This window comes from Falco peregrinus, chromosome 4 (assembly GCF_023634155.1).
Source record: "Falco peregrinus isolate bFalPer1 chromosome 4, bFalPer1.pri, whole genome shotgun sequence".
Lineage (NCBI taxonomy): Eukaryota > Metazoa > Chordata > Aves > Falconiformes > Falconidae > Falco > Falco peregrinus.
This window is the reverse complement of record NC_073724.1, coordinates 89744998-89760035: the sequence shown is the minus strand read 5'-3', so window position 1 is coordinate 89760035 and position 15038 is coordinate 89744998. Positions and strand designations below refer to the sequence as shown.

Sequence of the window (15038 nt, the reverse complement as noted above, 5' to 3'; positions counted from 1 at the left end):
TGTTGCCTGGAACTTGGTGTCGTCAGCTCCTCTGCAAGTCCTCGCCCTTGAAGTTTCAGGTAGGCTCACATGGCTAACGTGTGGTGCCCCCCCGCAGACTTTGTCTCCTCACCTTTGCCACCCTTGCCTGCTTACTTGGGTACTTAAAGGAAGTAATTCTCCGCTTTCAGAAAAAGAGGACTTTCAGTATTGGTACCCATTGTTAGCATTGATTTTATTTGCTTTTTTTTTTAGCTGTGACATCGTTAAATGTCTCCTTTTAGTGTCTGTGCAAAGTTGCTTTCTCATTCTCCAACAAGGACGTCATCCTAACAGGGCTGAGAACAGCTCGGCTAAGGGAAGGTTTAAATGAAAGCACATCCACCCTTTGGAGATGTTCTGTATGAAAACTCACAGACATCAATAATTTCCTTTTTCTTTTTTAAAAAAGAGGGGAAAGAAAAACAGCCTTTACTTTTGGTCTAAATTTTAAAAGAAATTCCTTTCTAGCTATATTTAACTGCAAAGTTTGCCAATGAGGCTGCCCGGCAACGTCAGTACAGACATTTGTATACATCAGCCTATGATCTCTGTTAGAAGCAAACCCAGGATAGACCTTCAGCAAACCAAGATCAGACCTTGTAATGCCAAATAGATGTGATGTTCCCATTAAAATCTGAGCTCCTGAAATCATGTTGCTCTGATGAGACTCATACCTCCTCTTGAGTCAGTTTCTAGCCTTCAGTTTCTGAGGAAAAGAGCTAGAAGTATCAATGAGCTGCAATACACGAAGCCAGAAACAAGAAAGAAAAAAAAAAAAAACCAAATTCTTTCTTAAGATTAAATGATGCATTTGGGCCAGACTTAGGAGGCTTTGGGATGCTTTGATAGCTTTGGAAATGGTGCTGGAGCAAACTTGTTCTTGTGTTCTGACTGCAGCACAAGCTGCCTTTAGTGTTATGATGCCCTGGTCCCACAACAAATTAATTAAGGGTTTGGGAGTGAACAGAAACACAGCATCAGTCTTCCCAGTTCACAAAGTGGGGCTGAAATCTTGCTCTTGGTGTGTGACAAGTTTCATGATATTTAAGCAAATGTTGGATCTTTAATACCTTTTATCAATTTCTCTATCAATAAGCATTTTTATACCTGTGGTATTTTGTCTGGTGAATCATATTATGTGCAAATAATCAAGGTGAAATACGATTTGCTTTTGGAGAGAGAATAAAGGATGATATTGTTCTGGATCATAAGCAATTCAGTCTGTTCCTTAAGGCAGGAACAGAGGTTGCAACCTTGTTTAGAAAAATGGAGAAGGCAAACGGCTGCTTGCTTTTAGCTGTGTAAACAGCTGAGGAGAGGCAGCGTCCAGCTTGGGGTTGTGCAGTGTTGCAGCTCTACTGCGCCTCTCAAAGTCAGAGTTCACTTCAGAAGCAATGGCATTCATTTATTTACCCCAGATGACTCTCTGGAGCGTTTTAATTGTGGCATCTACAACCTGGGCACTGTGTGGCACCAACTGCTCTGTGGTAGATAGAACCTCAGGAAAGGGGCTCTCACAGACCTTGCCCAGGCAGCCAGGGCTAATGCCCTTCAGTGCCTGGTGGGACAGCCACCCTGCAGCCATCGGCATTTTCTCACAGTGGCCCCAACAGCCAGGGCAGGTCTGAGGAATGGGAACCTTCCGACACCAAGTTTCCTAAAGCTCAGGTTGCGTTTTGCAATGAAGGGTCAAGAGAAAGCACTGACTTTTTTGTTCTCCGGAAACCACTGGCTAAATCAACTAGACTAAAAAATAGCAACAGCCATTTCCAACAAAAATAACCAGCCATGGTAACGATCCCATCTCCAGTCCCCTATGTGTGCTGTCGTCTTCGCAGAACTACATCAGGAGCACAGCAAACGAGAAGAGAGCTGTTCTGTGAAAAATTAGAAGTTTGACCCTTCTGTCCCCCAGCCCCCATGAAATTACATCTGTCCACCCTGAGCCTGCTAGGAGATCTAGTTTATCTTGAGTGTCCTAAAATGTGTGGGCAGGGAGGTTTCCAAGGGGACAATTCCTTTGACAGCTGTATTCTGTCAGCAGAACAATTAAGCAAAACACCGCAGCCCTATAATTACACGTGAGGCGTTTCTCATGTACCGCGTGAGCCTGGCAACTGCCAACAAAGGTCTGGATGCGTATGGGACCACTCCATCTGGAGGGTGGTTATGTAGGCAGCCTCCTTCCTCGACCCATGCAAATAGAGAGGCAGAACATACAGTACGCTGTCGCTCCAGCAGACGCATCCTGACAAGGTTAAACCAAAGGTCTTCTCTGGAGTGGGTAAATACGAAGGGTTTCCTGCACTGTTTACTTAACGGGGACAAGGCACTCCAAAGAGGGGCAGCAGGATAGTAGATCAGTCCTGCTGGAGGTGTCTTTGGTGCTGGGAGAGGCGTGAACATCTTACAAAGACATGTTTCAGGAACTGACGGGGCAAATAACACGTTTGGGACCTGAACTGTTAGTGTATGGTGCACCTCAGCGTGGTACCCTGGTGATCTTCATGTTCTTCTTGCTGGCGAAGGAGGGGTATTTACTGTGGGCTCTACAGGCGGTACCCGCGTGGCAGCAACTGCCAAGCACAGCCAAGAGAGCGGTCAGATGCTGTGGCTGAAGGCTATGCTGCACTTCTCCAAGGGTTTCTGCTCAGGCCCGTGATCCTGGTGAGCATCACCCCTGCCTCCTTTGCTAGCCCAAGTCAAAGTCCTTCTTCAAGGAGATGAGCAGGTGTGGCTGATGCAGCAGGACAGGCTCACGGTGCCACGTGATGTTTATCTGCTTCTGGGCACCAGGTGGTCCTCGCGCTGGACCAGAGGGGAGATTGTTCTAGATGTTTCTGACTTGTTGGCAAACAACGGTTGTATTTAGGCCACAGCTCCACAATGTTTTCATTTGAGAAGCAATGGGCTCTTTGGGAGTTGTGGTTGTCGCTTCCCAGTGGTTTCCCTCTCTTGGTGAGGAAGGAAGCCCTCAGGCATGCTGGGTTGTGTGGTTGGCTGGGCTGTCCGCAACATGGGGTGTGGAGGGACGGCACAAGCTTATTGCTAAGCCCGTGGGGTACTAAAACATCACGGGTGGTAGGAAAGGCTTTGATTTTTGCCTGGAGAGGGCAAGAAAGAGGGAGAGGTGCTAGCAGACAACCAGTAATAATGAGCAATAAACAACCTGTGGTAAACAGGCCCTCTTATAGGGGATAAAGTACTGAATTCTCAGCTTTCCAGTATAACCAACTTTGCCTTGTGCTAACACACCCTGAATGCAGTCTTTCAGGAAGAAAAGCACAAAAGCTGTGAATTTTGAGGGAGCCCTAGGGAATGAAACACCTGAGTTGTATTCCTGTCGGTTGGTTTGCAATGCCCAACCCACACCTCTAGCCTCCCAGGCTCTGGATTTCTGACCTTTTCTTTCAATAATGATTTACTGCACATTAAAATACTTACTAGTGGGTTGAAACAACAAGCGCACACAATCCTGCGGCTTTTGTTTCTAAAGAATCTGCATTTAAAAGGGGAGGAGATGAGCTAAGGCTCAATCGTTTCTTGCACAGCCTTTGCTCCACTGGTGCTGGAAAGTCATTCTCAGGGCAGTGACACCCACCGACCCAAAGCATCAGGGGAGGAAAGAAGACCTAAATGTGAAGTAGCCCACGCTTGGTGCCTGTTTGTACTGCGCATACTGACGCAAGACCCCGGTGTGTGGCAGCCTGGGCTGCGCTTGGACGTGCGCCGTGTGTTGACGCTGCACCAGCATGTGGCTCTGCTGCTACAAAGAGCTCCCCGTGCTGAAACGCCTGCAGACCGGCGCTGTCTGGGGTCTCCTCCTGACCTTGGGCAGTGTGATACAAGTCCCCCAACCCCCAGACTGGTTCAAATGCATGTTTTGAAATGAAGCTATCCGGGAAGCCAAGGACTTACCCTTGGAAGGGTTGAACACTGTGCTTCCAGTGGTGTAGGAGGTGGTAACTGGCACCACCACTGACACAGCAAATGCCATTGCTGCAGTGGGCTGCAGGTAAGGACGCACAATCAGATTTGGGCAAACCTGATACTTGTTATCTCTTAAACTGGGATTCATCCCGTAATAATTGTAGGGATGTCATAAATGGATGTAGAATGGCTGAACCTTTAAGGGAACAGTGGAGGTCATCTGATCCAACTCCTCACGCAAAGCAGAGCTAATTTTGGCATTAGAGCAGGTCACTCAGGGCTGTGTCCAGCTGAATTTTGGAAATCTCCAAGGATGAAAATCCTACACAGCCCTCCAGGGCAACCTCTTCCTCTTTGTGATTTTTTTTTTCCCTAATACCCAGTCAGACATTTCTCAGATGCAACTTTTATCTGGTTTCTGCAACACAGTCATCCTTGATTCCTTTATGATCACTGTAAAGAAACAGATTTTAGGCCCCTGAGGTTTCTCACCTCTTTTAGGGTGAAATAAATTGTGGTCTTCAAATAAGAAGTGCTCATCTTTCCCTGCTGGTGAGACAGGCTCCCCTTGTGCGTGTTGCTGCCCTTCTGCTACCAGTTACTCTGAGCCGTGGACCTCCCTTCCAGCTGCCATGCGTGCTGGAGACAACTAGCCCTTTCTCAGCTGTGGTTGTCCACATGGAAAGCTGGAATAGCTTTGCTCAGCCAAGCAGGAGTAGCCCCCCTTTTAGGGGGAGGGGGAAGGGTCTGGTGGCCTTCCCCTGCTCCACCTGCAGCTCCTGTGCCCAGCCCCTCTCTGATGCCCGCGCGCTGAGTGCAGATGACTATGGAAGAGCCCTTCTCCTCTTCAGCATGCAAATTAAGACAGAAATGACAATGTGCATGGGGTTTTATTCCCCAGCGTGTAGCTGCAGTATTTGTGTTATTGGAAAGTCGGGGGCTCTCTGTGGAGGCATCCTGTGTCCCAGGATAAAAGGCAAATGTGTACCGCGGTCTGGTGGGAGCAGTGGGGAGCGGTGCATTTGAGAAACATGGATGAAATAATCCTCAAGCAATTAATTTATTTAGGAATGACAAAAAAGCCAGCAGGTGATTCTTTTGTTCTCTGACAAGGACAATAATCTTTTGTATATAAAAAAGGCTTTCAAGAAAAGCTTTTTAAGTTAACTCTGTCAGAATTTTTTCAGTGGATTGTTTTTGACTGAAGATACTGGTTCGTTGAAATGAAAAGGATTGCAAAAAAAAATAGTCAAAAAATGCTACAGAAAGGTCACAGTTCTGTAGAGGAAAAATATAAAAGGAACGTTTTCAATTCATAAATTGTTCATTTTTTAAAACCTGGAATTTCACACTGACGTTTTTAATGTTACATGTTCTGTAGGGGTTTTTTTTAACATTATGGCTGACATGTCGTGAAATCATCATGGCGCATAATAACATCTTATCATTTCTAGCTCAGAGTGTTGCCTGTTTGTTGTAGTGAAATGGTTTGGCACCTGATCAAAGTGTCTCCTGCCTGTCTTGTAAAAAAAATAATGTCAAACTTCCATTACAACACAGACGGGAGACACTTTGATCTAGGAAAGAAAATATGTTAGTGTTTACTAAGTGGCAGATGGTTTTAATAGTTTTAAAATGAAACTGAATTTAAACAATAAGAGATTATTATGTAATATGCAGCACTAATGAAATGCCATGAAATTATATGAAATTAAAAAAAAAAAAAACACAAAAACCATAGAGAAAAAGTGAAGGTAGCAAAGAGCATTTCTAAATTGACTTTTATTTTTTTTGGTGGGTGTCTTTCCTTTGCCATTTGTCTTTGATGAGGCTGGGGTTTCTGAGTGCTGAGCGTGTCCCACACGCTGCTGCGGGGATGGGGCCATGGAGCTGGCAGGGCTGGGAGCTGGGAGCACCTGCCTTGTTTAAAAAGAGAGATGAGTTTGACCGGCCCAGCAAGGATGACTCTTGCGTTGTTGCCATTGGCTTGTTTAATGCCCATAAAAATTCCAGATAAGCAAGAGCATATTTTTGGCAAATAAATTTCTTAAACAAAAATGAAACGCAAAAGAGCTGCCAGGTCTGGAGCATAAACATGAGATGATTAACTCTGGTACCTGCGGATCTGTTCCAGGAATTAGCATGCTCAGCACCACATCCGATTCAAACCATCATGCACTGGCTATTTGGGAAGTGGGTGCCAATGTCACACTGTTGTGCATATAAGCATTTTTTTGTAATAATTAGAGTAGTAATATTTTTAGAAGTTCCATCATAAAACAGAATGATAGTATACACACAGCGTATGCATCCAGAAACAGACATACATATAGTCATCACACAAATCCATCCTGGTGAGAGCAGATTGGAATCAGCAGACCAGCTCTGGACCAGCTTATCCATATAGTTAAAATCACTATAAAAGCAAAAATGTCCTTTGTGTTGTAGCTCCTTGCTGTTAGGTGGGTTGGTAGGAGCCCAGTGAGACTTCCCGTTCCCTTCAGATAACTCTACCTGTCCTATTTTAACTGTTATCTAATAATGTGAAACCATCATCTCTGATACAGCAACAGCTGAGCTCATGGGTACCTGCATCCCCCAAGCACTGGATGTGCACAGACAGCTGCCAGCAGCGTGGCTGGCTGGTGGCAGGGCATCATACTGGTGTCCCAGTACAGGCTCCCAGCTGCACAGGCATCTGCCAAATGGAAGAGCAGCTGCCTGCTGGCCTTCCTGGATCAGGCTGTGGCAAGTCCCCAAAAGACATGAGATGGCCAGAAATGCATTTGCATTTGTGCCATCAAAACTGGGGTTGTCCAAGCCCAGGGCACAGTTGCACATACCAAGAGAGGCAGCTGTGACATGGAGTGGCTGTGTGCCCTGAGTGTCCCTAAAGGACTGATCTTGCAGTCCCTCTGTGTGCCAAAGTGCTGGGCATCTACCCACCTTATCCATCTGCAGGATGGAGCCAGCACAGCTTGTAGTGTGCCCTGAAAACTTTTTGCTGTGGGATTCCTTATATGTGGCTTTGTGGGGCATTGCCTGTAATATTAGAAAAAAGCTAAAGAGAGAAAGGAGGGGGAAAGGGGGGCATTGAAAGGCAACAATGTTCAGCCGGGGCATCAGGCTGGTTTCTTCACCAGTGGCTTCCAAGCTGTGTCATTGTGCTGAGCAGATGCCAGCAACTTCATGACAAATCCTAACAATGCAAGGAGAGCTGGGGGGAGAAGCAGACCCCATGTCCCAATGGCTCTGACACAGGGTTTGCAACCACTTGTTCCCGGAAAAGCCCACGGGAGGGTGAGGAGCTGCATAGATGCTGAAGGCACGGCACCCCGATGCTCTTCCCTTCCATGTCTGCACCTGTAGGGTGAAGCGGCTGATGCCCTTGCCACTGCCGGGAGGTTGAGGGGGTAAGCTGGGAGCGGTGGCAGCCCTCCAACTGAAAAGGCAATGGCTTTCCACCGTGCTCTAAAACATACCTCCACGTGCTTGTGGAAAGCAAGCCCATGGCACATGAAGGGTTAATGCAGGAGGAAGCACCAGGGAAGAGGAAAGACAGATTTCAAGCCAAAAAGCTGAAACTGTAGGAAGCTGCGCTGAAAAGAAGAAGAAAAGAAAAAGAAAGGGAGATTTGAATAGATCGAAGCCTGCTGAGGGGGATAAAGAAGGAGAAAAATACTGCGGGCATGAAACCCTTCCAGCTGCTTTCCACAGACCCAGCACGGCAAATTTGTCACAGGAAATAAAGTGGAGAAAGGGACTGAGATGGGCCAAGGCAAGGAGGTCACATGGAGGGATGCTTTCAGCCTCCAGCAAGGCCAGCAGGCTGGGCTCACCTCCGCAGGCGGGCCTGTGGCCAGCGCCAGATTTCGGGTGCTCTGATGGGCAGAGTGGGGGTGTGGGTGAGGCTGAACGGAGAAATGCCCACTGAGGACTGGCAAAAGCAAGTATATCAGCGCTGCCCCTGACCCGCTAAGGGTGAAGTGGGGATAATCTGCAAGAAGTGTGGGCGCTGGCTGCTTGGTCTGCCTCCTACAGCATCCAAATGTGCTGCGCCTTCCGCAAGCATCTGAAGGGAGGATGCTGTCAACCCACAATTCTGAACACGCCGTAAGACCTGTCACCTGTCAATCCCTCCCTTCGTGCAACAGCTGAATTAGCAAAAAAAGGGAAAAAAAAGAGAAAAAAAAGAAAAAAAAAAAAAAAGAAAGGAGGAGAGAAGTCACTGAATTCTTCAGCTAGCTCCAGTTCATGGAAACATGCTTCAGTCTCCCACCACTGCACAGGCAGGTGTGGATACCTTCAGCAGCGGTGACACTGCGCATCCACAGCATGCCTTTCATTCCCAGGCACTTTGCAAACCTTAATTTAATCCTGAGTGGTATATACAGGTTTTAATTGTAGATAATTAACAACTAGCTAGAGCTGAGCAGGTCACTCCACTTCCTTGATAGCCAGTGGGAAGGAGGAGGCACCTCCCTCCAGACCTGGATTATATTGCCTCTGGATGGGACATGGTACCCTCACACCGACCTGCAGCAGTACCTGGGCTGGTGGTCAGGCAGGGAATGTTGGGATGCCCTGGGGGAGGGACATCTCTGGTCCACTCACACCATCCCCACAAGGGGCCATTTGGTCTCCCATCCCCCCTGCAGCTCCAACCACAGACATCCGCAGCCAACCAGCACCTACCCTGGGTGCTGGTGGCTTCTACCAGCTGTAGAAGCAAACAAACAAAGAAGGAGGGGAAGAATGACAACGCATCCTCATGTCCAAGAGACATCAGGCCTTTCTGTGCCTAGACTGATGATGTAGCTATTAAGAAGATGCCCTTTCAGGTGTGACATGCCATGTCAGGAGTTTCCACTGGGGAAGGTTACCAGTCATGCATGGTGGGATGGCAATGCTGTCACATCACGCAACCCCCACCCTGGCTGGGACCCTGCAACTGTGAACCCAAACCCCTGCCAAGCCTCTGGGGATGGGGAGCAGTTACCAGCAAGGCAAATGTTAGGGTAATGCTGCAGTGCTGTGGAAACAAACATTGGGAAGTGAAATGATGGCTGGTCCCTTAGGAAGGAGGGGTTACAGGTAAAAGCTATGGTGTTAATGAAGCTGTGGAGGCCAACCTGAGATACGGTTTGTGGTTTTGACCTTTGGTATTCAGGAAAGGCATACAAAATCTGGCTGTAATACACAGAAGATACAGACCTGTGCACATCACTCCTGGGGTCACTAAGGGCCCTTCCTGGGAAGAAGTGACCGGGGAGAGGATGGGATCTTTAGCGACAGGGACCAACAGAAAAGAAGGCAGGCTGTTGCTCTGCTCTCAGAGGTGGCAGGCGAGGAGGAATGGCTTGAAGCTGAAGGAGGAGCAGGGTTCAGGTTAGACCTTGAGGTAAGAGTCCGGCAGTTGGGAGGAGTCAGCTGCTGAGGTGAAGCTGCCCGGGCTCACATGGTCCTTGACAAGAGATGGGGAAATAGCTTCTGCCAGCAGGAAGCATTTGTCTAAACACAGCTCCCCTGGCCATCTTGTTCAAGAACAAAGCTGGAGTTTCTGAGAGTCAGCACTAAACCCGTGTCATTATCAGTGCTGTGTTTTCAAGACGGGTCTCCAGATAATGAAACTAATTCTATTTCTCAGGCAAAATATCTGTGTAATTCGCTGACAGCTGAGTGCAAATAATGAACACCGCTCAGGATTCAATACTACAAATGTTTTCACTTAGAAATCAATCCGTCGATCAAAGTGATCATTCACCACTAGAAAAATCCCAAATCCAGCCTTCAGATTCAGAAGATGAGGCTACCTGGTCAGCTATGTGCTGTTGACTTGCCTTTGGTCACAATACACTTCAGCTCCTACGCTCATTGCCTCTTCCTCCTCCTCCTTGGCCTCCCAGTGCTCCCAGAGCACTGGGGCAGATTTTGGTGCCATTTGTTCCTACAGGGCTGGTTCAATGTGATGAACATGTGGGGAGGGAGCACAGGAAGCAGTGCTTGTGCTGTCTGCCCAAGGATGCTGGAAATGGTTGGGTACCTTCTCACAGCAAGGAACAACTCTTTGGAAAGAACATATCAGATACATCTAGAGAAGCTGGAGGTTTTTTGTTGTTTTTTTTTAATCTTTTCCCTCTTAGTTAAAGGTCATCGAGTTAAAAAGCCACAGAAGCACAAGGATGGCTGTTGTTAAAGATCAGGACTAAGTACCCAACCCAGCTTGGCCAGACTTTATTGACCCCGTGCAATTCTTGGAGGCTGCAATGAGGTAGCCTCACAAAATTATTTGTACCAGCATGGGTGTATAAAAATGTCATGTTGGGATGTATCCAGCATGACCACTAGAGCATGTGAAAAACAAATGCCTTCGAAATGCTCTTCAAGGCTTGTGAAAGCTTGAGCGGGTTTGAAAGGCCTCTAGGTGCATGGTGCAGTGCAGGGACCAGATGCTTGCAGCCCCCCAGGACTCCCCTATCCCTGCCTGGGAAGGTGACCCAGTCTGTCCCAGTTAGAAGTCTCTAATAACCTTGCAACCTAACACTGAACCACAAGAGAAGATTTTGTCACCTGGGCTCATCCAAAAGCCTTCCCTTGGGGGTTACTGAAGCTATTTCAGATGGCGGCAGTGACAGTTGCCACCTTCCCACACCAGATGCCAACCTGCATCCCAGGAGAACAGACTCCAGCCACCACCTACCCCCACGCTGCCCAGTGCCCCAGGTACCAAGCAAGACTCTCACCAGCTTTCACGTCCAGACACATTTTCTAGCAAGACTTAGCAGCCGTTAAATAATGAACACTGAAAGTCTGGGGAAGAAAGGTAGCAGAATGAACTTTTTTGCATCTTTCAGACCTTTTTCCTAAGCCACAAACACAAGTTTCAGAGGGAGCGATGCCAGGCTGGTAACTGCTTTCCACCTCCCAGCTCAGCCCCCTGCCTCCTCTCCCTGCCCACCCTTTGGAAGCATGTTCATACCTGGTCCGCAGGCAACAAAACCAAAGAGAGCCAGCAGCTGGGTCCTAGAGGGGACTGTGGCCTCAAAAATATGGGTGTGGAGAGGGGAAAAAGAAGACTTCGGTTGTTAGCACTTTGCTTTTTTGCCCTACTCGCTCATATAAAAACAGTCGCAGAAAGGCAAGATAAGGAACTATGTGGTTTCAGCTTCTAACCTCAAACAGCAAACGCTCCTCAAAAACAGTTTACTATGCGGTCATGTTGCTTCAGAGAAAGGATAAGGAGCCCAACTGAAAAAAACACACAATATAGTAACTGGAAAATGGTATTTAGTCACAGAGGAGCTGTAAATAAAATAGAGGATGCTCTGAGATCTGAAAACTTCAACAACCCAATAGCATCTCTCTCCCAAGGGGTTTCTTCTTCTTCTTTTTCTCTTGTTGAGATGCCTCAGTTGCTACTGATGCAGGCACCTCCTCCCCAAAACCAGCTAAACTGTTAAACCCTCCCTCTCTCAAATCCCATTAAAATAGATGCTTTTCAGCATGTGCCAGAAATATCCTTATGTGAAATGTGCTAAGATGTTGCAACTTCTATTCAGTTTATTTCGAGTCAGTACAATGAAGCAGCACGAGGCAGGGCTCTGAGGCTGGGGAAAACCATAGAAAAGAGAAGTTCATTAATTTATAGTAATTTTGGACTGCTGAGTTTCATTTTCATGTATACTGCTAGCATAGCACTCATGGAACAGGTTGAAGATTTCTTTTAAAAAAAGAAGAATTAAATACCAATATGTTAACTATAGAACAGCTTCACAAAACCCCCAGATGTTCTGTAAATGCAGATGTTGCCAGGACTGAAATAACAGCTGACATATACTGATAATTACTCATTCGACTTGTTCAACTGGTAGAATTTAGCAGCAGCAGCAGCAGCAGCAGCAGAGTAAAGGCTGTGTAACTGTCTGACTCCTTCTCCCTGGCTCTGAAAAGTAACTGAATTTATACTTTGGCTTCCCTTTTTTCTTCCTTTTCCTTTCCATTTTTAATTTCAGCACTGTTAGTGTCTTCCAGCAGCTCTTTCTTCCTCTCTCCCCACCCTGGGTACCCACCCTGAGGGGACAGGTCCTGGGGCAGGTCCCTGCTGGCACCAGGGGGGTCTTTGGCAGCCCCCCCGGCTGCACCCCATTCCCAAGGCAGCTGCTGAGCTCCTTTCAGAGCTGAACCTCCATTCAGAGGAATCAACCAGAGGGGTGTCACCCACATCGGTTCCCCTCCCACCTGGGGCAATGCACCCATGTGGTGCTGAGCATGACAACCAAGCTTCAAATGCAATTTTGGGGCTGAAAGTGCAAAATCCCACTAACCGGCACAATGCAAGTTGGCAGGAATGTCCCCTTGACCCAAAGGGTGAGACCTGGGGCCATGTGGGACTGCAGACAGAGGAGGCACCAGAGCAGCAACCGCAAATCCCAGGCTGTTTATGCTGCAAGTGGTAACTCCTGCTGGTGTTCATCACGGGCACTCCAAGCACAAACCCTGCTTTGCAATTCAACAAGTGGCAGGAGCAAAAAATAAAAGATTGAACTGATTTAAAGTAAACATGAAAAAAAAAATCCAACCAAACTCTTGCTTCTTGTTATCAGAAAGGCAGCGGGCTGTAGAAACACTGTTTTAAATTAACTTGTAATAGTTTACTTGGAGTTGTGGGGTTTTTTGGAAGAAAAGTAAATCTACCAGTTTTTCCTAAGGACTGGAAAACATCAAGAGCTGTAGCATATTTCTTTTAAAGTTCATCTTCAGGGACATGAGGGTGATTCAACAACAAAAATGGATTTTGGCCAAATGTAGCTGAGGAGTCCTACTTCCAAGGCAGAGTGGGTCGCTCTGCCCGGACACCCAAAACTCCTCGCTACGGGTCTCCCTCTTCCCCCCTGGGACACCAGGAAATCACGCCCTCCTTTCCCAGGGATGGAGGGAAGGGAAAGGAGTACATCCACTCTTTGCTTCCCACCTATATCCTTCTGTCAGTGGATTTAGACCAAACAAGAGCTGTACAGGAGTTACAGATGAAGGCAGGCTCAGCTTAAATGAAGAGCCCGCTCCCATAATCCAGCTTCTGGCTGTCGGCAGCCTCAGCAGCCCAGGCGCTGCGTGGCTGGGTAGACCCACCGCCCGTGGAGCGGTGACGGGGTCGGAGCCCAGGCGCAGCCACCATGGCCACGAAGGGGAGACTGTGCCCCCCTTCAGCCACAAAGCCACCACCCCCCGAGCCATCTATATATACATACTCGCACATGTGTGGGTTTTTTGCAGGGTGGGGTCTGACACTTCCTCTGCTGGTTTCACTGGGGCAGATGCACGCTTTGCAATGAACAGGCAGGTTGTTTTCCTCCCTTTTGAAGAGGATGCCAGGGAAAAAGGAACCCTGCCTGCTCTGGGAGCTGAGGGAGCATACCTGAGGTGTCCCCGCAAGAGCCCTACTAATGGCCCCACCACCCCAGCATCACCTTACCAGTGTGGGACTGCCTTTCCTCTCTGGTGGGTGGAGGTTTCACTGTGCTTTTCACTTGCCATCCAGATCCACTATTTGGCTGCTATTGCTTTCTTATTTCATAAATATATTAATTAATTGTAAGTATATAGACATGTATCATTCTATATATGTATTTATTGCATATGTTTTCCTGTGTATAAAAAAAATACCATTTTTTTTTTATGGGGACAATGGTGCAGCTGAGGCTGCTGGGGGCTGCTTTTCTGGCCCCCAAAGTGTGTGCATCCCTCTGAGTGCCTTTGCTTACCACAGGCTGTGGCGTTGGGACACATGTGGGACCCCACAGGAGGTGGGCACACCTGCCCAGAGAAGCCTCGTGTGTCCCCCCTTGATCTCCAGTGTATCCCCACTGTGTGGCCCCATGCATCCTGCCACCTATGTCACAGCATGCCCTACTGTGCCTGGCCCCCTACATCTCCCCCATGCTCCCACATTCTCCCCCCATGCACCCATGTGCCCCAACATGATCCAACATCTCATCTGTGTCCTGCTGTCCTCCCACACCTGTCCCTCCATGCTTTTCTACATGTCCTGCCACGCTCCCATGTTTCCCACTCCACCTCCATGTGTCCCTCTTCACCCTCGTGTGTCTCCTGTGCCCCTGCATGCACCCCATGTGTCCCACATGTCCCTCTGCAGCTTCATGAATGTCCCCGTGTGCCCCCTACATCCTCCACACATCCCACCAACCCCCCTGCGTGTCGCCAGTGGTCCCCAATGCATGTCCCATTATGCCTCTGTGCCTATGCCCTGCACTCTCACTGTGTGTCCTCCACCAGCTATCCCTGCTGCCCCATCCCTTGCTGTCCCCAGGGCAGTGGGGGCTGCCAACACCTCAGTACAAGGGGCTGCCAAACCCTGAGGTGGCACCTAGCGGTTTTGGGAGAAGTGGCTCCCAGTGCAGCAAGGATGACATCTGAGGTGAAAGCAAAGACTCCGTTTCCTCTCGTGATGCACATTATTACATCTTTGATTAACACCGCTTATTTCAAGCCCATATGAGTATAGTCTTTCCTTTGGGGGAGAAATCCAAGGCTTGAAACACGAATGTTTTGGTGTAAGTTACCTGCTTGTGACACAGCAACTGGTTCCCAAAATGAGAGTGCGGGCAGCTCTCTGGCTCCTTCAGTCCGGGGCTGTCTCAGCTTTCAGGATATAACACGTCCCCAGGAATTATTTCAAGCTGTAGGAAGGAAAACACATGGCAAACTGTCCGGCTGCTTGCAGTAGCCTTGCAACAAGACCTGTACCCTAAAAGCATGACTACTCATGGTAAAAGAGAGGGTGCCCCATGGCATAGCTGCATGGCCAGGTGACTCCTGCCATAACAGGCAATAAACCTATTGCTACAGGCTTTTAAAACCATCTTTCAGCTGACAAACAATGTGGTAGACCTTCCTAAAGTCAGTATTCTGTTTTGTTTGCTTTGGGTATTGACTTTTCACACCCTGTTGTTGAGGACTGGGAAGAAATTCAGTCATTTATTGGGACTGTGCTATCTTTGTAGAAAGGCACAGGGGAGGTTTTTTCATATTATTTGCGTATCTTCTCATTTTATTGGGTGTGGTGAGAG

The 15038-nt window shown here is 48.0% G+C and overlaps 1 long non-coding RNA gene across 1 annotated transcript; it reads right to left on the bottom strand.

Annotated features, from left to right (window-relative positions):
• Positions 1–1896: 1896 nt before the first annotated feature.
• Positions 1897–11409, bottom strand: LOC129784376 (uncharacterized). The gene is made up of 2 exons (XR_008747040.1): positions 10931–11409; positions 1897–3125 (listed from the first exon to the last, which is right to left on the bottom strand). It is a non-coding gene; the product is annotated as an uncharacterized LOC129784376 (long non-coding RNA).
• Between the last annotated feature and the right edge of the window lie 3629 nt (positions 11410–15038).